The sequence below is a fragment of the Schistocerca nitens genome, chromosome 11, assembly GCF_023898315.1.
Source record: "Schistocerca nitens isolate TAMUIC-IGC-003100 chromosome 11, iqSchNite1.1, whole genome shotgun sequence".
NCBI lineage: Eukaryota > Metazoa > Arthropoda > Insecta > Orthoptera > Acrididae > Schistocerca > Schistocerca nitens.
Window position 1 is genome coordinate 151326506 of NC_064624.1, and position 24793 is coordinate 151351298.

The window sequence follows — 24793 nt, forward strand, 5'->3', positions numbered from 1 at the left end:
CGGCTGTGGATGTGGAGGTCAGCGGCGATCACATAGGTGGAGAAGGTACGGTCAACATGGGAAATGAAGTCAAAGGGGAGAGGAGCTGCGGGGCGAATCGCCTTTCTTCCTCACGCAGCGTTCTTATATATAAAGCCGCGGTGCGGACGGCTAAGGGAACGCCTGATCAAATCGACTCTCCCAACTAGCCGCTGGGCTAGTAATGCACCACTTTAAGTAATTGAATAAATCATCGCTTCCTTTGCTGATGGCCGATAAAGCTCTCAATTTAAATGTGCATTCAGCACACAGGTAAGTAATCATAATAAAAGTCTGACGTGGCTAAGTAAAATATTTTGGGCGAGAGAATTAATGTAATTACACTACACGCAGTAGACGAGCTCTGAACTTGCCCTTTGGAGATACGCCATCGCTATAGTTTTATAGTTATTCAATTGAAACTTCTCACATCTTTATGATTATAGCGGATCTCCATTCTACTTAAATATAAACATCCTAGCCTTATTTATTACCCTACTTAATCTATCTTGCTTCCTTAATTTTTAATACAAAAACCAGAAAATTATGAATTCCAACTAAAATCTTAATTTGTGAGATCAAGAAGACTGTTTCTATTAAATTATTATGAAAAAGGAATCTAAATATAAATTTTTAAGTCTCTAGCTCTTTTCTGTTGCGCCAATGATTTTTACAGAAAAACGTCCAAATTTTGAAAATGGTTAAAGTTATCAAACTGATATTCAACACATACTGATTTAGTATTACTCCTGAGATGGTAGAACTGTTTCAGGTTATTTACTTGATTTTTAAAGTATTGCGCAACATTTATGACGTCAGAGCTATTTACAGCGGACTAGGCTGGCACACAATGGAACGACTGATGAGAATTTTATAAGGCATGAGTAGGTTGCTTCCCTACAGTGCCGTAGGTGTTTAAGTGGAAAATAGAGCGGGTGGTAAGGGAAATCTGCTGGAGTGTATCTTGTGTATTTTTTTTTTTTTTTTCTTTATTGAATTTCAATTCCTCCCGAAGGGGGCGGGCTGGCAGCAGCTTAGTATGCCGCTCTTCAGCCTACGTACTTTGTGAGAAAGATGAAGAGAATAAATAATAAAAACAGGCGATAAAATCGGAAACTTAAAGAGTAACATGGCGAAAAGAAATCGTGAAACTTAAAACAAAGAACAGAGGGATGATGAGGCTAATAAAATACATACGAAGCAGACAGGTAAAACAATAGACAGACAATTAAAAAACACAGCGACAGTCTGGATTCTGTTCGCAAAAGATATAAAATTCACACCTAGCGACAGCATGGTTTCTGTTCGCAACACGAGAAAGACGAACAACACTGAATAGTCACTGGAACACTGCACTAAAAAGTTGGCAATTGTGACATACCACAGTCGAGAGCAGGTGGTGGGAAACTGGACAGATGATGGGAAAACAAAAAAGGGGGGAAAGGAGAGTAAAAGCGAAGGGGGGAACCGGGAAAGGCGCTGATGGAGGATGAGGACCCACAAGAGGGGTGGGGGGCAGACGCGACAGGGAGTGGGGTAGGCAGAGGAGGGGAATACAAAAGGACTTCGGGGGGAGAAGGGAGGTAGGGAGAGGTTTAGTGGGGAGAAAAAAGGATGGAAGGGGGGAAGAGGGAACCCAGGGAGAGGACAGAGGAAAGGAGGGGGAGTGAGGATCAGAGTTGATAGGAGGGATAAATGGAGGGAGAGAGGGCATCGTCCAGGAGGGGGAGTTGATGGAAGCCACCTTGGGAAAGGAGATGTAGGGTGGAGAGATGGAGGGTAGGGGGGACACAACGGTGAAGACGTGGCAGGGGGCGGGGATGGGAGAGGAGAGGAGCAACCAGGGGGTGAGGGGATCAAGACGGCTGGAGGTGTAGAGGATGCGGATATGTTCGAGGAATAGGAGCAGATGGGGGAAAGAAATGAGATCATAGAGGATCCGCGTGGGGGACGGGAGGCGTATACGGAAGGTGAGGCGGAGTGCATGACGCTCAAGGTTCTGGAGGGAATTGTAGAATTTGGGGGGGGGGGGGCAGATATCCAAGCAGGACTGGCATAACAGAGGATGGGACGGATTTAGGATTTGTAGGTGTAGAGGATGGTAGAGGGGTGCAAACCCCACGTCCGGCCAGAGAGGAGTTTGAGGAGTCGGAGGCGGTTGTGGGCTTTGGATTGGATGGAGCGGAGATGAGGGATCCAGGTGAGGTGATGGTCAATGGTAAGGCCAAGGTAGGTGATGGTGGGGGTGAGGCGGACTGGACGTGCACAGACAGTAAGGGAGAAATCCAGGAGCCGGAAGGAGCGAGTGGTACGACCTACGATGATTGCCTGGGTCTTGGAAGGATTGAGTTTCAGGAGCCACTGGTTACACCATGCAGCAGAAAGGTCAAGGTGATTCTGGAGAAGGCGTTGGCACTGTTGGAGGTTAGGAGCGAGGGCGAGGAATGCGGTGTCATCAGCAAATTGCAAGAGGTGTACTGGAGGGGGGGTTGGGGCATATCCGCCGTGTACAGGAGGTAGAGGAGAGGGGAGAGGACAGAGCCCTGGGGCACACCTGCAGAGGGGTAGAAGGTGTGGGAATTGGCATTATGGATGGTAACATAGGAGGGGCGGTGGGAGAGGAAGGAGGCCACCAGACAGATGTAGTTGATAGGAAGGGCGTAGGTTTGGAGTTTAAACAGGAGACCGGGATGCCAGACACGGTCGTAGGCCTTTTCGAGGTCAAGTGAGACAAAAATGGCGGAGCGACGGGAGTTAAGCTGGAGGGAGAGGAGGTGTGTGAGGCGGAGGAGTTGGTCATCAGCAGAGAAGGAAGGTCGAAAGCCACATTGGGTGTTTGGGAGGAGGTGGTTTTGGTGGAGGTGGAGATGGATCCGCCGGGAAAGGATGGATTCCAAGAGCTTGCTGAACACCGATGTGAGACAGATAGGATGATAGGAAGAGGCATCAGATGGAGGCTTGTTGGGTTTGGAGAACATCAGGATACGGGAGGTTTTCCACAGGTCGGGATAGAAGCCAGTGGCAAGGATGACATTGTAGAGGGTGGCAAGGATGGAAAGGAAGGAGGGAGGGCAGTGTTTGAGGTGGCGGTAGGTAACGCAGTCGTGGCCAGGAGCAGTGTTGCGTTTAGTGCGGAGTGTGAGGCTGATGTCCTGTGTAGTGATGGGACTGTTAAGTGCAGATGGTGGGGTGTGGCCCAAGTACTGGAAGCTAGGAGCAAGGGGAGGAACAGAGGTATTCGTACGGTCCATGACATCAGGGAAGAGGGAATAATCAAAGTGGAGATCATCTGGGATGGAAAAAACATCAGAGAGGTGGGAGGCAAAGTGGTTGGCCTTACTGAGGTTGCCAGGAAAAAGATGGTCATTAAGAAGGAGAGGGTACTGGGGGGTGGGGCGGTTCCCAGTAAGGCGGTGGAAAGCAGACCATTACTTGGAAGAGTTTATGGGGAGCGTGGTGTAGAGTTGTGTACATGTCTGGCGCCAGGCACGGCGTTTCTTCGCAACAAGCAGGTTGCGGATGTGTCGTTGTAATTGCCGGTGGCAGGTAAGTGTATCCCGGTCACGAGTGCGGAGAAAAGAGCGGTAGAGGCGGCGGGACTCTAGAAGGAGAAGGACGGCCTATGGAGGCAGGGCGGGGCGGTGAGGGTGGATGGCTTTGGTGGGGATATGGGTGGCGCCGGCATCAGACAAGGTCTGGTGCAGGAAGGCAGCAGTGCGAGAGATGTCATCACGAGAATGGAGGGTAAGGTCGTGGCCGTCAACCTGGGTGTGAATGGAGTCCCGGTAGGCATCCCAGTTGTCACGGGAGTAATCATGGACAAGTTTAGGAGGGACGTTAGGGCGAGGAGCATTGCAGGGACGGCGACCATTAGAGATAGTGAGGAGAACAGGAGCATGGTCACTGCCAATGAGGTAAAGGACATCTGCGGTGATGCGCCCAAGGAGGTTGGGAGAGGCAAGGACCACATCAGGAGTGGTGTTGGATTCGGGTCGGGTGTGCTGAGGCAGGGGAACCAGGTCTCCCTGGAGAGTGGTGTGAAACTGATGCCACCGCTGGAGATCGGCAGGATCACGGCTGTGGATATTGAGGTCGGCGGCAATCACATAGGTGGAGAAGGTGCGGTCAATGTGGGCCAGGAAATTGTACGGGATGGGGGTGCAAGGGTGGACATAAATTGTGGCACAGGTGATGGTAAGGGTGGGGAAGAAGAGGCTGAGGGTGAGATGCTCGGCAGGATTGTTAAGGAGAGATTGGGGCCGGACAGGGAGGTGCTGGAGGTGGCCTATAGCAACTCTGCCACGCGCCGGAGGGTACGGGTTATCGGTGCGGTGTACGGTGTAAGGAGCCGTGGAGACGAAGATACCATCTTGAGTAGCTAGTGGTAGTTATTAAATAATTTGTGCTCCATTAGTTCATAACTGTTCAGTGATTTTGAGAGTCAATGAAATGGAGTATAAATACATCTATTCATCCTACTGTTGTAGCAATTTATATTTTCTCTGCATTTAGCTTCAGGTAGCTTCCTTTTCGTATAGATTAAGACATAGTATATAGGATGCTCCATTGATCGTGATCAGGCCAAATATCTCACGAAATAATTGTCAAACGAAAACACTGCTCAGAACTAAACTTGTCTAGCTTGAAGGACGAAACCAGGTGGCGCTATGGTTGGCCCACTAGATGGCGATGCCATAGGTCAAACGGATATCAACTGCGTTTTTTCTTTTCTTTAATAGGAACCCCCATTTTTTTTACATATTCGTGTAGCAGGTAAAGAAATATGAATGTTTTAGTTGGACCACTTTTTTCACTTTGTGATATATGGCGCTGTAATAGTCACAAACATATGGCTCATAATTTTAGACGAACGGTTGGTAACAGGTAGGTTTTTTTAAAATTAAAATACAGAATGTAGGTACGTTTGAACATCTCCCGCGGTACCTTGAAAGAGTACCTCCCTTCTATGAGTGCATAGGCATTCATCGAAGTTTTAAGTGTTCCAGGACTGGCCAGCCAGCCATCCAACCAGCCAGCTGGCCAGCCAGCCTGCCAGACAGCACGAGCAGTAGCAGCTGTCCCTGGGCAGCAGCAGCTGCAGCCCAGCCGTCCCTACAGCCCAGCTGTCCCTGTTGCAGCCCAGCCGCCCGGCAGTCCTCATGGTCACCTTCCCGCCGGCGACAGTGGAGTGGGGCTTTGCCCCAGTCAGCATCTTCGTCCATCTGTCCTCATCTGTCCATCTTTGTCCGTCTGTCTGTCTACATTGGTCCGTCCATCTATGTGTTCCTTTTCTTCTTTCGTTTTGTCCAGTCCTGTCCTTTTCTTATTCCCTTCAAATCATGACTATGCCCACCACCACTGCCACCACCACTGCTATCATCTTTACTTCGCCGTCCACCACTGCCACCACTATTACGTGGTGTGTCCAGTTGCGGCCCCCACCCCTGTTGCATCACCCCACTTATCACCCTCCCCTCTCCTGCACTCTTTGTCGCCCTGTACCCCGCTCCTTCTCCCCTTGCCTCCTCCTCTGATCCCTTCCCTCCCCTCCCTCACACTGTTGCCACCAGTCCTGTGACCCCAGCCAGGGTGGTGTCCCGCAGGGCCACGGCCCACGCACAACTGTCGCCGTCGCCATCACCATCACCATCACCATCGCCTTCTCCGACATTGTCACCCACACCAGCTCCGGCTCCCACACTGGGACCTGCCACCTCCTGCCATCTTCCGGTTGCTCCTGTCCCCCACACACATTCTCACCATTCCGTCATGGTTTAGTGTCCCAGCGGCACCCCCGCCTCCCCTGCTCCCAAAAAATCCCAGCTTCTTCCTCCTCCAGACCACGCAGCTTAGTCCGAAGATCACTGAGGAGGAGGTGTTGGTGGAGCTCAAGGCGCACCTGTACTCAGAAATACATGCGGTATGCCGGATTTTTCATCCCAGCCAGTGCCACCCGACTTATGCGGGTCTTCTCCGAACACACCCCTTCCATAAAGCATCTGCTGAAAGTGGGTTCCCTCCTATACTCCCAGAAGTGCAATGCCCAACCGCCCCCCCCACCCCCCCCCGCCGCTCCAGAACTCACCATCCCCGTTCGTCCTCATCCCTCCTGGCAATTCCCTTCGTCCCCCCCCCCCCTGCTGAGGAATTCATCAGGCTCATCACCATTGTCCTCTAGAACGTCCACCCGTTCCAGCGCACCAACACCCTCCAGCAGATATCCCTAATCACCCGATCCATCTTCCACCTTAACACTTATGCCACCTATTCACATAATCAAGCCCTGTTCACCTTCTTCTGTCTCGACACCCTTGTCTAAATCCCTGTCATGGTGCTACAGCACTGTATCTTGCACAATAACATCCTCTCCCTTCCCTCCAATTAGAACCTCCTCCTGCACACCCTCACAACCCACCGCATGGATGCCTTCCACTTCAATGAAACCTTTTTTCAGCCCCAACATACCATACACACGTCGCCCTACCTCCTCCACCACTCCGATAACCCCTCCTGATAGTGCGAGGTGGGGTAACCATCGGCCACCACCACCAGATCCCTGTTCTGCTCCAACCCCTCCTTCCCGACCCCACAGAACACCTGATCCTTAGTCTCTTCCCCGGCCTTACCATTACCTGTGCCACCATCTATGTCTGCCCTAATGACCCTATTCCTTTTGACTTCCTTTCCCTCATCGACCATACCTTCTCCTCCTACGTGATCGCCGCCGACCTTAATATTCATAGTTGTTCCGCTGCCCGGTTACGGTGGTGGCATAAGTTCCTCTGTTATCACCTGGCTTAGTCCGAGAATCACAGGAGGAGGTGTTGGTGGAGTTTAAGACACAGCCGTACTTAGAAATAAGGGCAGTACCCAGGATTTTTCAATCCAGTCGGCCCCCCAGCATCACCCACCTTATGCAGGTCTTCTCCAAACACGCCGCTTCCATCGACCTTCTCCTGAAGGAGGGTGACCTCCTATTCCATCGACAGTGCAAAGTTGACTCCTCCTGTTTGTCTCCTCAATCCCTCCACTGCCAGAGGTGCCTGCGTTATAACTCACACCCTACATCTGATTGCCGCGAGGCACCTGTCTGCCCGCACTGTAAACAGGCGCACTTCCTCTGGCAGTGTCCCAACCTCTAGTCCACTCCTTCCTGCAACACCTGCAACCTCCCACACCCTGCTTACTCCCAGAAGTGCAAGGCCCGACTTCCCACACCACTCCTGATCTCACCGTCCCCGACTGCCCTCTGGATGCCCCCACCCCTCCTGGCAATTCCCTTAACCCTAACCCCCCCCCCCCACTGCCGAGGTTATCATCACGTTCGTCACCACTGTCCCCCAGAACGTCCACCCATACCAGCACCCCCACACCCTCCAGCAGATATCCCTCACCGCCCGATCTGTCTTCCACCTTAAAAATTATGCCACCTATTCCCTTAACCAAGCCCACTTCACCTTCTCCCATCTCGACATCCTTGTCTAAATCCCTGACATTATGCGACAGCACCATATCTTGTTCAGTAATATTCATTCCCTTCCCACCAATAAGAACCTCCTGCTGCATACCCTCACAACCCACCGCGTGGATGCGTTCCTCCTCAATGAAACCATTCTTCAGCCCACACCCTCCAAGGCAGCCTCATTCCCATTCTCCAGTACACCTGCCCTGAATCCAATACTACTCCAGATGTCATCCTCTCCTCCTCTAACACCGAGCGAGGTGGCGTAGTGGTTAGACACTGGACTCGCATTCGGGAGGACGACGGTTCAATCCCACGTCCGGCCATCCTGATTTAGGTTTTCTGTGATTTCCCTAAATCACTCCAGGCAAATGCCGGGATGGTTCCTCTGAAAGGGCACGGCCGACTTCTATCCCCATCGTTCCCTAATCCGATGAGACCGATGACCACGCTGTCTGGTATCCTTCCCCAAACAACCAACCAACCAATCCTCCTCTAACCTCCTTGGCCATAGAATGGTGGATGTCCTTAACCCTATTGGTAGTGACCATCTCCCAGCCCTCCTCACCGTTTCAGACAGTTGTCGCCCCAGTATCGATCCTCGCATCAATCCTCCCCCAAAATGTGTTCAAGATTATTCCCGTGTTGACTGGAATGGCTACCAGGACACCCTATCTACCAACTTCGATAGCTACCCCCTCACCAACCACCACCCATATGATGTTACCCGTGCTGCCTCCTTTCTCCAGCAGACCTTGTCTGAGGCCATGGAGGCCCACGGCCCTTCCATTGCCATCCACCCACACCATCCCACTTTACCCCCACAGGCTATCATCCTTCTCTGTGAATTCCGCCGTCTCTACCATACCTTAGTTCATATGCATGACCTGGACACACTATGACGCCACCGGCAACTACAACGACACATCAGAAACTTGCTCACGGCTAAGAAACGCTGGGAATGGTGACCGACATGCACCCGTCTTAATGCTACACTTCCTCTCAACTCATCCATGTATTGGTCAGCTTTCCGCCACCTTACCAGATCTAACTCCCCCCCCCCCCTACTACCCTCTCCTTCATGATGACCAACCCTTCCCTGGCAACCTTAGTAAGGCCAACCACTTTGACGCCTACCTCTCTGATATCTTAACCCTCCCTGACAATCCCCAGTTCGATTACTCCCTCTTTCCGGATGTCCGCGATCGAAGTGACTCCTCTGTCCCTCCTGTCACCCCTGGCTTCCAGTACTTACACAACATTACACACAATGAACTCTATGCCCCCATCACTACTCAGGACATCATCACTACACACCGCATGAAAAGTAACACCGCTACCGGTCATGATAGTGTTACCTATCGCCACCTCCGCAAAGCTCCTGCCTCCTTCCTCTCCTCCCTGGCCAGGCTATAGGATGTGGGCTTGTCCACTACTACCCCGACCTGTGGAAAACCTCCCATATCCTGATGTTTCTTAAACCCAACAAACCGCCATCTGCTGTCTCATCCTACTGTCCCATCAGCCTTACCTCAGTCTTCAGCAAGTTCCTGGAATCCCTCCTTACCCGATGCATCTACCAGCATCTCTACTAACACCGCCTCCTTCACACTACCCAGTTTGGCTTTCGACCATCCTTCTCTGCCGATGACCTTCTCCTTCACCTTACTCATCTCCTCTCCGAACAGCTCAACTACCGTTGATCTGCCATCTTCCTCTACCTCGACCTTGAGTGTGCTCACGACAGTATATAGCATTCTAGTCACCTCTTCAAGCTCCAAACCTTCGCCCTTCCTATCAACTACATCCATCTGATCGGGTCCTTTCTTTTCCAACATCCTTCCTACGTAATCATCCATAACACGGAGTCCTACACCTTCTACCCCTCCGCCAGTGTGCCCCAAGGTTCTGTCCTCTCCCCTCTTCTCTACCTTCAGTATACGGCAGACATGCCGCTGCCTTTACCCCTGTCCATTTTATCCAGTACGCGGATGACACCACCTTCCTCACACTCGCCCCCACCCAGCAATGCTCTCAAAACCTCCCAAACTCACACACATCAAGTGTACATTCGCGCGCCAGAGTTATCGGTGTTCGTGTACAGTGTTGACGGTTTTTTATTTTTTACTATACCTGTGAACGGCTCTGTGTTATTTACTCATGTGTCTACTGTAATTTTTCCACCATTCTGTCTTGTTTGTCTGTGTCTTCCTTGTTTCTATTTGCACTGTCTGTAGCCGAAGAGCGCGGTAATATTGCCGCTGCCAGCCCACCTTCTGTATAAGGTGTCAAAATTACAATAAAGAAAAAAATACATTTATTTCAGTTGTTCCAATGTGATACATGTACCTTTGTCAACTTATCATTTCTGAGAACGCATGCTGTTACAGCATGATTGCCTGTAAATACCACATTAATGCATTAAATGCTCAAAATGATGTCTGTCAACCTCAATGCATTTGGCAAGATGTGTAACGACATTCGTTTCAACAGCGAATAGTACGCCTTCCGTAATGTTTCCACATGCATTGACAATGCGCTGACGCATGTTGTCAGGCAATGTCGGTGGATCATGATATCAAATATTCTTCAACTTTCCCCACAGAAAGAAATCCGGGGACGTCAGATCCTGTTACCTTGCGGGCCATGGTACTGTGCTTCGACGACCAATCCACCTGACACGAAATATGCTATGCAATACCACTTCAAGTACATGCAAGCTATGTGCCTAACATCTATCATGTTGGAAGTACATCGCCATTCAGTCATGCAGTGAAACATCTTGTAGTAACATTGGTAGAACCTTATGTAGGAAATCAGCATACATTGCACCATTTAGATTGCCATCGATAAAATAGGGTCCAATTATTCTTCTTCCCATAATGCCACATGATACATTAACCCACCAAGGTCGCTGATGTTCCACTTGTCGCAGCCATCGTGGATTTTCCATTGCCAGTAGTGCATATTATTCCGGTTTACGTTACCACTGTTGGTGAATGACGTTTTGCCACTAAATAGAATGCATGCAAGAAATCTGTCATCATCCTGTAATTTCTCTTGTGCCCAGTAACAGAACTGTACACAACGTTCAAAGTTGTCGCTGTGCAATTCCCAGTGCATAGAAATATGGTACAGGTACAATCAATGTTGATGTAGCATTCTCAACACTGACGTTTTTCAGATTCCCGATTCTCGCACAATTTGTCTGGTACTGATGTGCGGATTAGCTGTGGCAGCAGCTAAAACACCTACTTGGGCATCATCATTTGTTGTAGGTCATGGTTGACATTTCACATGGGGCTGAACACTTCCTGTTCCCTTAAATAACGTAACTATCTGGCGAACAGTCCGGACACCTGCATGATGTCATCCACAATACGGAGCAGCATACATAGCACATGCCCATTGGGCATTTTGGTCACAACAGCCTATACATCAACAAGATATTGACCTTTTCTGCAATTGGTAAATCATCCATTATAACATGGGTAATGTATCGTGAAGCAAATACTGTCCGCACTGGCGAAATGTTACGTGATACCATGTACTTATACGTTTGTGACTATTACAGCGCCATCTATCACAAAGCGAAAAAGTGGTCCAACTAAAATATTCATATTTCTTTACATACTACATGAATATGTAAGACAAAATGGTGGTTCCAATTTTTAAAAATATGTAGTTGATATCCGTTTGACCTATGGCAGCGCCATCTAGTGGGCCAACCATAGCGCCATCTGGAATCCCCCTTCAAGCTAGATGAGTTTCATTCTTTGCAGTTTTTGCATTTGATGCTTATTTTGTGAGATATTTCACCCGGTCACTATCAATGGACCATCCTGTATACATAGGTTTACTACTGTCATCATTTTTTGCTCAGAAAACAAAGGTTTACAGTGTGCCTTATATGATGAACATGTAACCACCCTTATAGCTTTCTTCTGCAGTAAAGGGATGTCATGCACACAACTGGAGTTTCCCCATAAAATGATACCATAGATTTATTATGCTTTGGAAGAACGGTCGCCACTTAACAAATGATGGTGACTGCAACCACAGTACCCAATGTGCAACTGAGCTAGAAGCATCTGTGCACGAAGAGAGAGGTGAAAGAAGTCTGTCCAAGATGTTGGTAGGTGTTTAATTTCCCGGAGCTTTTTCTCATGTAAAGAAGACCAGTGTTAATGCCAGAGGGATGCAATGGTCCTATGTAAACAACGCAGAGATAATCTGAGAGGCCTAGGTAGTCGGACTGGAGTCTCGGGAGCAGCTTCGGCAGCTTCAGTACCCACACTCCAATATGACCAGGGACACACATGAACATCATGTTGGCTCCATCATAAGTGAGTGAGTGGAGGCACTTGTGGATTCTTTGTACTAAGCAGTGGTATGTGTATAGCAAACAGAGGCTCTGGAGGACACAATAGAGCATCAAAACATAATATACAATTGTGAAGCCTATGGCATCATAATTATAGGGTGTACTTGTAGAGGGTGGAAAGCTGTGTGGTTAAATTCTAGCATTGGTCTACAGGACTGTATCTTGAATGTTTGTTACCAATAATAATGTAGCATCCAATACCATGACTGGTCTTAGAGCTATCAGTGTAGAGGAAGGTGCTGTCACCAGCTTATGTGCAAAGTTAGAAAAACTTGCAGCGATAGATTGAATCTAGAGTAGTGATCTTTGGAAGCAAACTTAAGGCCAAGATGAATGCAGACCTCTGCACGAAGCCAAGGTGGTGATGGTCTGTCACCCATCGAGAACGTGGGAGGTTAAGCTTACGAAGCAGTATACGAAAGTGAAATTTGGGAGGCAACAAAGAAGTTGCTCATACCTCGTACAGGCGGTGAAGGGAATTATCAAAAATAGATGCTTGTTGGTGGTGGGTTCTGTTTACCAGTGGGTAATATGAATGTCAATACATGGTAAGTGTGTGATGAGAAAATGTTTGCTGGTTTTCTTCTCATAATACAGGTGTGTTCACAAAGAGGAGAGTTCAACTTGAGTAAAACAATTTTACGTTTTCTGTTATTGGACAAACATGATTCCCCGATGCATCAGTAACATCAGTGGGCTTATATATATATCACACAACTGACCATTTAAATGGTTACACCAAGAAGAAATGCAGATGATAAACAGATATTCATTGGACAAATATCAGTGGGATATATATATATATATATATATATATATATATATATATATATATATATATATATATATATATATATATAAAAACAAAGATGATGTGACTTACCGAACGAAAGCGCTGGCAGGTCAATAGACACACAAACAAACACAAACACACACACAAAATTCAAGCTTTCGCAACAAACTGTTGTCTCATCAGGAAAGAGGGAAGGAGAGGGAAAGACGAAAGGATGTGGGTTTTAGGGGAGAGGGTGAGGAGTCATTCCAATCCCGGGAGTGGAAAGACTTACCTTAGGGGGAAAAAAGGACGGGTATACACTCGCACACACACACATATCCATCCACACATATACAGACACAAGCAGACATCTCACAAGCAGACATATATATATATATATATATATATATATATATATATATATATATATATATATATTGGGTGTCTGTATATGTGTGGATGGATATGTGTGTGTGTGTGTGCGAGTGTATACCCGTCCTTTTTTCCCCTAAGGTAAGTCTTTTCGCTCCCGGGATTGGAATGACTCCTTACCCTCTCCCTTAAAACCCACATCCTTTCGTCTTTCCCTCTCCTTCCCTCTTTCCTGACGAAGCAACCGTTTGTTGCAAAAGCTTGAATTTTGTGTGTATGTTTATGTTTGTTTGTGTGTCTATCGACCTGCCAGCGCTTTTGTTTGGTAAGTCTCATCATCTTTGTTTTTAGATATATTTTTCCCACGTGGAATGTTTCCCTCTATATATATATATATATATATATATATATATATATATATATATATATATATATATATATATATATATATATATAGTGTTTGCTTGTGTCTATCGACCTGCCAGCACTTTTGTTTGATAAGTCACATCATCTTTGTTTTTAGGTATATTTTTCACAAGTGGAATGTTTCCCTCTAATATATATATAAAAAATAAAGGGAAACATTCCACATGGGAAAAATATATCTAAAAACAAGGATGATGTAACTTACCAAACGAATGCGTTGGCATGTTGATAGACACACAGACAAACACAAACACACACACAAAATTCACGCTTACATCATCTTTATTTATCACACACAACTAGCCATTAAAATTGCTACACCAAGAAGAAATGCAGATGATAAACGGATATTCATTGGACAAATATATTATACTAGAACTGACATGCGATTACATTTTACACAATTTGGGTGCATAGATCCTGAGAAATCAGTACCCATAACAACCACCTCTGGCCATAATAACGGCCTTGATACGCCTGGGCATTGAGTCAAACAGAGCCTGGATGGTGTGTACAGGTACAGCTGCCCATGCAGCTTCAACACGGAACCACAGTTCATCAAGATTAGTGCCTGGGGTATTTTGACGAGCCAGTTGCTTGGCCTCCATTGACCAGACGTTTTCAATTGGTGAGAGATCTGGAGAACGTGCTGCCCAGGGCAGCAGTTGTACATTTTCTGTATCCAGAAAGGCCTGTTCAGGACCTGCAACATGCAGTCGTGCATTATCCTGCTGAAATGTAGGGTTTCGCTTGGATCGAATGAAGGGTAGAGCCACGGGTCATAACTCATCTGAAATGTAATGTCCACTGTTCAATGTGGCGTCAATGCAACAAGAGGTGACCAAGACATGTAACCGATGGCACCCCATACCATCACGCCAGGTGATACGCCAGTATGGTGATGACAAATGCATGCTTTCAATTTGTGTTCACCATGATGTCACCAAACATGAATGCGAGCATCATGATGCTGTAAACAGAACTTGGATTCATCCGAAAAGATGACATTTTGCCATTCGTGCACCCAGGTTCGTCGTCGAGTACACCATCGCAGGCGCTCCTGTGTGTGATGCAGCATCAAGGGTAACCGCAGACAAGGTCTCCGACCTGATAGTCCATGCTGCAGCAAACTTCATTGAACTGTTCATGCAGATGGTTGTTGTATTGCAGATGTACCCATCTGTTGACTCAGGGATCCAGACATGGCTGCACGATACGTTACAACCATGCAGATAAGTTGACTGTCGTCTGTCTTGTTGGGATCTAGCACGGCATTCCATATTACCCTCCTTGTTCTGCTAACAGTCACCGTATCCCAACCAATGCGAACAGCAATGTCTCGATATGATAAACCGCAATCGCAATAGGCTACAATCTCACCTTTATGAAAGTCGGAAATGTGAAGGTACACATTTCTCCTCCTTACGCGAGGCATCACAACAATGTTCTACCAAGCAACACCGGTCAACTGCTGTTTGTGTATGAGAAATGGGTTGGAAACTTTCCTCGTGTCAGTACGTTGTAGGTGTTGCCACTGGTGCCAACCTTATGTGAATGCTCTGAAAATCTAGTCATTTGCATATCACAGCATCTACCTCCTGTCAGTTAAATTTTGCATCTGTATCATGTCATCTTCATGGTGTAGCAATTTTAATATATATATATATATATATATACAGGGTTATTACAAATGATTGAAGCGATTTCACAGCTCTACAATAACTTTATTATTTGAGATATTTTCACAATGCTTTGCACACATATACAAAAACTCAAAAAGTTTTTTTAGGCATTCACAAATGTTCGATATATGCCCCTTTAGTGATTCGGCAGACATCAAGCCAATAATCAAGTTCCTCCCACACTCGGCGCAGCATGTCCCCATCAATGAGTTCGAAAGCATCGTTGATGCGAGCTCGCAGTTCTGGCACGTTTCTTGGTAGAGGAGGTTTAAACACTGAATCTTTCACATAACCCCACAGAAAGAAATCGCATGGGGTTAAGTCGGGAGAGCGTGGAGGCCATGACATGAATTGCTGATCATGATCTCCACCACGACCGATCCATCGGTTTTCCAATCTCCTGTTTAAGAAATGCCGAACATCATGATGGAAGTGTGCGGTGGAGCACCATCCTATTGAAAGATGAAGTCAGCGCTGTCAGTCTCCAGTTGTGGCATGAGCCAATTTTCCAGCATGTCCAGATACACATGTCCTGTAATGTTTTTTTCGCAGAAGAAAAAGGAGCCGTAAACTTTAAACTGTGAGATTGCACAAAACACGTTAACTTTTGGTGAATTGCGAATTTGCTGCATGAATGCGTGAGGATTCTCTACCGCCCATATTCGCACATTGTGTCTGTTCACTTCACCATTCAGAAAAAATGTTGCCTCATCACTGAAAACAAGTTTCGCACTGAACGCATCCTCTTCCATGAGCTGTTGCAACTGCGCCGAAAATTCAAAGCTTTTGACTTTGTCATCGGGTGTCAGGGCTTGTAGCAATTGTAAACAGTAAGACTTCTGCTTTAGCCTTTTCCGTAAGATTTTCCAAACCCTCGGCTGTGGTACGTTTAGCTCCCTGCTTGCTTTATTCGGCGACTTCCGCGGGCTACGCATGAAACTTGCCTGCACGCGTTCAACCGTTTCTTCGTTCACTGCAGGCCGACCTGTTGATTTCCCCTTGCAGAGGCATCCAGAAGCTTTAAACCGCGCATGCCATCGCCGAATGGAGTTAGCAGTTGGTGGATCTTTGTTGAACTTCATCCTGAAGTGTCGTTGCACTGTTATGATTGACTGATGTGAGTACATTTCAAGCACGACATACGCTTTCTCGGCTGCTGTCGCCATTTTGTCTCACTGCGCTCTCGAGCGCTCTGGCGGCAGAAACCGGAAGTGCGGCTTCAACCGAACAAAACTTTATGAGTTTTTCTACATATCTGTAGTGTGTCGTGACCATATGTCAATGAATGGAGCTACAGTGAATTTATGAAATCGCTTCAATCATTTGTAATAGCCCTGTATATATATATATAGGACAGTCAAAAGAACTGTGTCTGTGACACAGTATACATAGTTTGAAACTTCCGGGCTGAGAGGCCGTGGTCGATGTATAAAGTTTCCACCTGACGTTTTGTCTCCATCTGCGGGAGACCTCTTCTGAGGTCGTCCGGCTACTGCCCCTGTGGCTCCAGGTATTCTCACATTTATAGCGCGTATAGAGGCCACGACCATTCGTCACATGATGCTGACGATATGCCTATCTTTGGAAGGTGTCATCATTCTTGATTAAGAGTAATTGATTGTCATACTGCTGGCGCAACGTCGACATCCATAATTTGTCCAACTTTAAAACTTTCTCTTTTCTATTAAAATTGTTATGGTGTTTGTGAATTTCTATTGCTTCTGTATACATGTGTGCATGATAATGGGAATTTCGTGCTAGAGCACTTGTCTCATTAAATTTAATTTCGTGATTCCCATCTTGGAAAAACGTGCTCAGCTACGGCTGATTTTTCGATGTGTCCTAAGCGACAGTTTCTTTTATGTTCGGCTAATGGGGGAAATTTACACTTCTTTTCGTTGTTCCAATATATACTTATCCACAACTGCATGGAATTTTGTATACCCCAGGTGTTACTAGGGGATGTTGGGCGTCTTTTGCAGTTCTTAAATATTCCTTAATCTTCCTGGTGGGTCTGAAGATTGTTTCGATCCCGTACTTGGCCAGCACTTTCCCGATATGGTCCGTGACCTTATTAATGAACAGTAGGAAAACTTTTCCAGTAGGTGACCGTTCTTGTTCTGGTCTTCTGGCTTCTTTTCTTCTTTGATGGAGGGCTCGATCAATTTCCTTGCTGGTATATCCCTTTTTCATGAAGGATGACCGTAGGTGATTCAGTTCATCTTGTAAATAAGCCGGCTTGCAAATTTTATTGGCCCTGTCCACCAAGGTTTTCATGACACCTCTTTTTTGCTTAGGATGATGGTTAGATTCCTTGTGAATGTTCTTCCTATATACCTTGTGGCCCAGCGTCCCATCCTCCCGTTTAATTACCGACATATCCAGGAAATTGAGTCGACCATTGCTCTCTTTCTCCATCGTAAACTGTATCTTCGGGTTAATGCCGTTCAGGTGCACCAAGAAGACATCCAACTCTTCTTCACCATGAGTCCACACTACAAATGTGTCATCAACATAGCAGTACTATTTAGCAGGCTTTTTACTGGCAGTCTGCAGCGCTCGCTGTTCGAAGATCTCCATAAAGAAATTGGCAACAGCTGGGCTGAGAGGGCTTCCCATCGCCACCCCATCGATCTGTTCATAAAACTCGTTGTTATACTGGAAATAAGTTGTCGTCAGGCAGTGTTTAAATAAAGCCACTATGTCAGTCTTCAAAATATCTGCTATATATGAAATAGCTTCGTTTACAGGCACCATGGTAAACAATGATACCACATCAAAGCTCACAAGAATATCACATGGGCTGACGTTAATCTCCCTCAGTTTCTCAATATAATGCACCTACAGAATGTGTAACAATACTGTAATTTATTATATTATGTGTAATATCACTTATATGGAATTTTATTAGAAATACACTACTATTCACTTTCCGAGTCATATGACAAACAATCATTACATAACACACTTATCCTAGCATGTTTTTTACAGACAAACTTGTGACATCCATCACATTGTTGATTCACTTTCTTGTCCTTTGACCTTTTCAGATCTGGAACATCATCCATGAAGCCTGAAGATATTACTGCTGAACGAATGTGTTGTTTTCTGCACAGGAGCGACAGGATTTGTCGTTCAATGTGAGGTATGACTACTTCATTTCCTAATTCTGAGAGGAATTCTTTCCTCACATTTTTACTTCTCATATCATGTAATAATTTGGAATACAGAACGTAAGCATTGAGACAAGCTAAGTCTAATATATAAAAAAAATACAGTTAGTGGTTACCTTCTTGTTCCATGTTTCACTGAATAATGTCAAGTTATCTTATCAATTGTATGAACCCCCGACATTCTTGAGTTGTAGAGCATTATTATTTCAGGTTTTTTGTACTCATGCTCACTTACATGAAATGTATGGTGCATAGTAGACAACAAAATGAGCAATTTATTTTGTGTTGGAACATATGAAGCTACAACAGTATTTTGTTGTGGTCGATAATGGATGCCTCTGTTTTGATGGCAACATTTCTTTTGGCATCTTTTTTTGGTTGACCTAAAGAGTTCCCACAAGCGTCAATTTTTTAGAAAGAAGTTATTGTCCCAAATCAAAAATTGTGAATAAGTTATCAGTGGTAATGTTCCTACCAGATCACTTCAGGTCATCAACTAAATCATGTACCACTCATTTCCCTTGATTTATTTCCCTTCCTTCAGCAGATTTATCCATATACACTTTTGCATTTATGACATAACTGGTCTCACAATCTACAGCAGCCCACAGTTTTATCCCATACTTTCCATGTTTCGAAGGAATGTGCACCGAAATTCACCCAAAGGCTTCTCACGTGCCTTATGCAAGCCAGCTGTTATAAGCAGACCAAAGAATGCATGCAACTCTGTAGAATCAAGTTCAATGCAGTGTTAAAGAGTTGGGCACAGAACTTTACTATCTTTTGCATGATTATTGGTACACATTACTATTGCGCTCTGCATGTGATTGGTGATAAAAAGTTTGAAACTCTCTGTCTTTATCTGTAACTGTGGTCTAAGGTGAAGTGGAATATGCACAGTTTCGCATATCACATTGCTTGAAACCTAGCATGCGTGCATCAAGTTATCTGTCCACTTCTAGACACAAACATTACCAGAATACCATCATCATCTTCTTCACAGTCACTCATATCCACTTCATCTCTGACTTGTATATCTGTCTCCATCATAACTCCATCAGCATCACTGTCAGCCTTGTTTCCAAAAATTGATTCATTGTCTCTATCACTCTTCTGCTAAGTCTGCCAAATGCTGCTTGAGACTGCAGCCCCTTGCAAAAAGTATATCACCGTGATGAATAAACTATAACACCACTTGTTCCTTCCACCAAATTCAATTATAAACTGTGAATTTGTTGTAACAATGCACGTGAATGGGTTTTCTATTCATTGTTTAGAACACTGTACAAATGAATGTTGGTTGATGAGGTCCACTGTTGCTAAGATTTATTTTCGTAACAAAACTAACATATAATGCTGAAAATCACATATTGCATACGTGGGGTATTTTCTGGCCCCACTGCAAAAATTTGAAATTGTTGTACAACAAACTGTGATATAATCATAAATATTTTACCCAGTTATAATAAAAAGTCTGTGAACAGCATATCTGGAGGATGAGTAGTCTACACCCACATTGAAACTGTTTATTTGTGGTTAAAAGAGCCTCGGGGTCTGAAAAGACTCCAGACATCATGCAAGGGTTAAGTGAGTGTTCATTGTTGTGCGTCTTTTCCAAAGTGTAGCAAACAGAAACCACACTGTTACTAGGTGTGACTTTTTTATCTCTTGCTAACAGGAGCGAGACTGTTGCCGTGTTTTTTGTGTCTGTCTACTACTGTACCTGTCTGCTTACTGTGTTTTTCAACTATCATCACCAACTTTTGTATTATATTTTAACTCCTACAAATTTCCACCATTTTTAAAATTTAAAAGTCACCGCTTTCTCACCTGCTTTTATCATTATATTCTTCTTATTTTGTTTTTAAAATTCTGTAGGCTGAAGAGTGGCATACTAAGCTTCTGCCAGCCCACTCCCTTGGGGGGGGGGGGGGGGGGAATAGAAAACGAATAAAAAAAAACCACAAACAGTTGATAAACATCATAAAGTAACTACATTGCAAAGCGTGCGATTGGTGTATGATTCTTGAGCGTTCTGTACAATGAAGTGATGTTGCAAATAAAGGAATGTTGAAATTTTGAAGGATTTGTCCTAGAGAAATTAAAGAAAACTTTGGAGAAATCAGAAGCAGCTGATGTTTGTCAAGAGCTCAGACAAAAAACTAGTCCTAAGCAATGCAGGTCAAGGTTAAAGAAGAATATAGAGAGTCTATACAATGGAGATGAAGGTATCAAGGTAATGTTATCGAAAGTGAAGATGTTGTAGATGAAGATGAGATGGGAGATATGCTATTGGGAGAGGAATTTGACAGAGGACTGAAAGACAGAAGAAACAAGGCCCCGGAGCTAGACTATATTCTGTCAGACTGAAAGCCTTGGGAGAGCCAGCCATGATGAAACTGTTCCATCTGGTATGCAAGCATTATGAGAGTGGCGAAATATCCTCTGACTTCAAGCAGAATGTAATAATTTCAGTTTGAAAAAAGGCAGATGCAGATACATCTGAATATCACTCAACTATCAGTAATTAATAAGTCAGGGTTCTAAAAATACAAATTATTTTAGTGCAATACCTGCTCTTACTAAAATTGCTAGATATGTAATGGAACCGATACAGATCTTATCTTCCCTCTGTCCATCTCCTCTGCCTACTTCCCTGTCTCAATGTCCATTTCTTTCCTTCCTCCCTGAACAAACTTTCATTCACTTCCGCCACCCGCACCCCCGTCACCCCAACCCCTTCTGTGTAATCTTGAGCCTTGTTTATTGCTGTTTCAAATGACCTCATCTCCTTCCTTCAAAACTTCGCAGAAGCTCACCAGCAACCTCGCAGTACTAACACACCAGGAAGAAAGGATTTTGCAGACACATGGCTTAGCCACAGTCTGGAGGATGTTTCCAGAATGAAATTTTCACCCTGCAGCGGAGTGTGCACTGATATGAAACTTCCTGGAAGATTAAAATTGTGTGTCAGACTGAGATACACTATGTGATCAAAAATATGTGGACACCTGGCAGAAAATGACTTACAAGTTCATGGCGCCCTCCATCGGTAATGTTGGAATTCATTTCGGTGTTGGCCCACCCTTGGCCTCGATGACAGTTTCCACTCTCGCTGGCATAGGTTCAATCAGGTGCTGGAAGGTTTCTTGGGGAATGGCAGCCCATTCTTCATGGAGTGCTGCACTGAGGAGGTGTATCGATGTCGGTCGGTGAGGCCTGGCACAAAGTCGGCATTTCAAAACATCCCAGAGGTTCTCAGGAGAGCTTCTGTATCTGTAAAGTCTGGAAGGTAGGAAACGAAGTACTGGCAGAAGTGAATCTGTGAGGATGGGGCATGAGTCGTGATTTGGTAGCTCAGTTGGTAGAGCACTTGCCCACGAAAGGCAAAGGTCCCGAGTTAGAGACTCGGTTCAGCACACAGTTTTAATCTGCCAGGAAGTTTCATCCCAGAGGTGTCCCATAGGATTCACGTCAGGGCTCTGTGCAGGACACTCCATGACAGGGATATTATTGTCATGTTATGACTCTGCCACAGGCCGTGAATTATGATGAGGTGCTCGATAGTTTTGAAAGATGCAATCACCATCCCCGAATTTTTCTATAACAGTGGGAAGCAACAAGGTGCATAAAACATCAATGTAGGCCTGTGCTGTGATAGTGCCACGCAAAACAACAAGGGGTGCAAGCCCCCTCCATGAAAAACATGAGCACACCACCACCTACAAGTTTTACTGTTGGCGCTACACACGCTGGCAGATGATTGTTCACTGTGCATTCTCCATACCCACACCCTGCCATCGGATTACCACATTGTGTACTTTGATTCGTCACTCCACACAACGTTTATCCACAGTTCAATCGTCCAATGTTTATGCTCCTTAGACCAAGTGAGGCGTCGTTCGGCATTTACCAGTTTGATGTGTGACTTATGAGCAGCCGCTCGACAATGAAATACAAGGGTTCTCACTTCCCACCTGTCATAGTGCTTGCAGTGGATCCTGATGCAGTTTGGAATTCCTGTGTGATGGTCTGGATAGATGTCTGCCTATAACACACTGCGACCCTCTTCAACTATTGGTGGTCTCTGCCAGTCAACAGACAAAGCCAGCCGGTACGGTTTTATGCTGTATGTGTCCCTTCACCTTCCCACTTCACTATCACATCAGAAACAGTGGACCTTGGGAAGTTTAGGGTGGTCCCACTCATCCCACATCCCGAGAAGAAATGTTCAGTGATCGCTCGTTCAAAACACCGACACACGACCAGTTTGTCGGACGGTGCATATGAAGCAAGTGTCGAGTTGGCTGATTTCTAGGAATAATGCTGCACAAAGCAAAAGGCCACTACACGTGTACCAATTCATAGGCCAATCAACATACCGACTGACTAATTTTGTGGCAGCATGCACATGCCCTGACCGACTCCACTCAGTGATTACAGCGCTGCCCTGTTGTCGTGATTTGTTTATCTTAAGTTCACTGTGTTTATGTTCTACGAGATGCCACTACGTTTTACTCAGGGACAAAAACGATATTTTAGAGCTAACAAGGCCAAAAGAACTGAGGGAAAGAAGCGCCTAATGCAAGAACAAAAGGAATTCACCCCCGTTCTGCTACTTAAGAAACTGGGATGCGATGATTTTCGTAATTATCTAAGAATTCGGAGCTGATGAACATCTTCAAAACATTGCATTTAATGATGGTAGAATTAAGGAAAGGAGGGTGTATAATGAAGGAAAGCTACATATAAGAGGCGAGACTGTCATTTACTGACATTGTGTTTTCCCCAAGTTTGATAGTTGGCGTACTACTGAATCATCATACAAAGTGCAGAGAGATATTAAAGCACAGGAAAGTACATATTAAACTTTTTTGGGTGGGGAGGGGGGTGTAAAGCATACCTAGCAGAAGTTGGTCTTGCCATCAAATTACCACAAATTATATTGTGGAAGCTATTTTCTTGGTAATTTTGAAATATATATTTTTAGATGAAACCCATCTCTTCATTAATTTGAATTTTATATTATGGCAGGTTAGAAAATCCACCTGCTTAAGGCATAGTTATCAATTATGTTATTTGTTAGACACAGAAAATAATTAAACCATTCATTCCTTCCTGGAGTAGAGGCTAGTTGGCAAAAGAAAATTTACAGTTAAACAAAAAAGTTGTAACTCTCATTACAAGCGTACAATAAACTAACCTTGTCCTGCTTATATTGCTTGAGATGAACAAAATTGCAGTGGCTGTGGGTTTGTCTTTCATGGGAAATTACTCCAGCAAAGCATATCTTAAGGCGTGTGTCCACTAGCATGTTACTGAGATGTTTACACTAGAAGAGAAATTTATGCAAGTTTACTAGTACTTCTGCAAGCTAATTTCAAGCACTTGCAGAAATGCATCCATGAGAATATCCTCTTGTGACTTCTAAACAAGAACAAGAAAACAAATTTTGAGGGCACCATTGCCTGACAGAAGGAATTTACTCCCAATAACAAAAATAAAAATAAAAATAAGAAACATACAAGCAGACACTTTCAGTGGAAAGGGCCAGTCTCCCCCCCCCCCCCCTATTTCCCTCTATATTTGTTTCCAGTTAGCATGTACCAGCAGCCTGCATATGCTGAAACACCTCTTGTACATCAGGCAGAAAAATCAGGTTTTCTTCATACATTTGCAGATCTGTGTTACTAATATGGTAGCAGTAACAGCATTCCTTGATATCACTAATGAGAGCCAGTTGCTCAACATTTCAAGAAACCAGGGTGTTATTCGCAGCTTTCGTTGTCAGTAGCTGTAAACTTCAGTCCACAAGTAGTGTTACGGCTCAGAAATGTATGAGCTGCTGACACATTCTTCTTACTAAATTCACATTGTCTTAATGTATATGCAGCAATCTTAGGAGCTAGCTTTAAGTCACTGTCTTTCTCAAAATTGTAAAGATAATTCATATGATGACAGTTCACAGTTTCTGTGAGAAGAGAATGTTTTGATTAATTTTTTTCTGGTGTTGTTATGGTAAAATTTGACAACAGAGATGCTTTGATATCTTTAAGCAGGTGTGCAATGTCTGCAATAAAATAAGTATTGCTGGTGGCTGTTTGGGGTTAAAAATATATTTCTTCATTACTGAAATTTGTCTGGTCAAGACTAAATGATTTCCACTTATGTCTGAAATAATGCAGTGTATGCCTAACCCAACATTTTCAGTGCACATATTTATATTCAATATTGTATTGTATAAAACTTGTCCATTGGAACCTCAGCATGTGAAATGATACACAATGGCCAGCTTCCAATGTGTAATTACACCCCCTAGCATGAAACACAGGCATATGTTGCAATGCCTGCAAGACATGGAAGTGTTACATTTCAAAAGAATTAACCTTTTGTGGCATCAAATTATTTATTTGGGATTATAGCCACAGAATAGTCGATTTTGCTGTTGTTGTTGGTAAGAGCAGACACTTGGTGTAAAATACCAGAATAGAACTGAGATTC

At 44.9% G+C, this 24793-nt stretch overlaps 2 protein-coding genes and 1 long non-coding RNA gene across 23 annotated transcripts in view; 2 read left to right on the forward strand and 1 right to left on the reverse strand.

The window, feature by feature from the left end:
- LOC126213457 (ras-related protein Rab-18-like) overlaps window positions 1–24793 on the forward strand; it is a 289633-nt gene that overhangs the window by 186794 nt on the left and 78046 nt on the right. The gene's annotated exons all lie outside the window — the stretch shown is intronic.
- The window catches only part of LOC126213454 (uncharacterized), a 449182-nt gene that overhangs the window by 120295 nt on the left and 304094 nt on the right, over window positions 1–24793 (reverse strand). The window lies entirely within an intron of this gene.
- LOC126213459 (uncharacterized) overlaps window positions 1–24793 on the forward strand; it is a 144043-nt gene that overhangs the window by 102970 nt on the left and 16280 nt on the right. For both annotated transcript variants that reach the window (XR_007541185.1, XR_007541184.1), the window contains exon 2: window positions 18170–18264. This is a non-coding gene — a long non-coding RNA (uncharacterized LOC126213459). The remainder of the gene's footprint in view (window positions 1–18169; window positions 18265–24793) is intronic.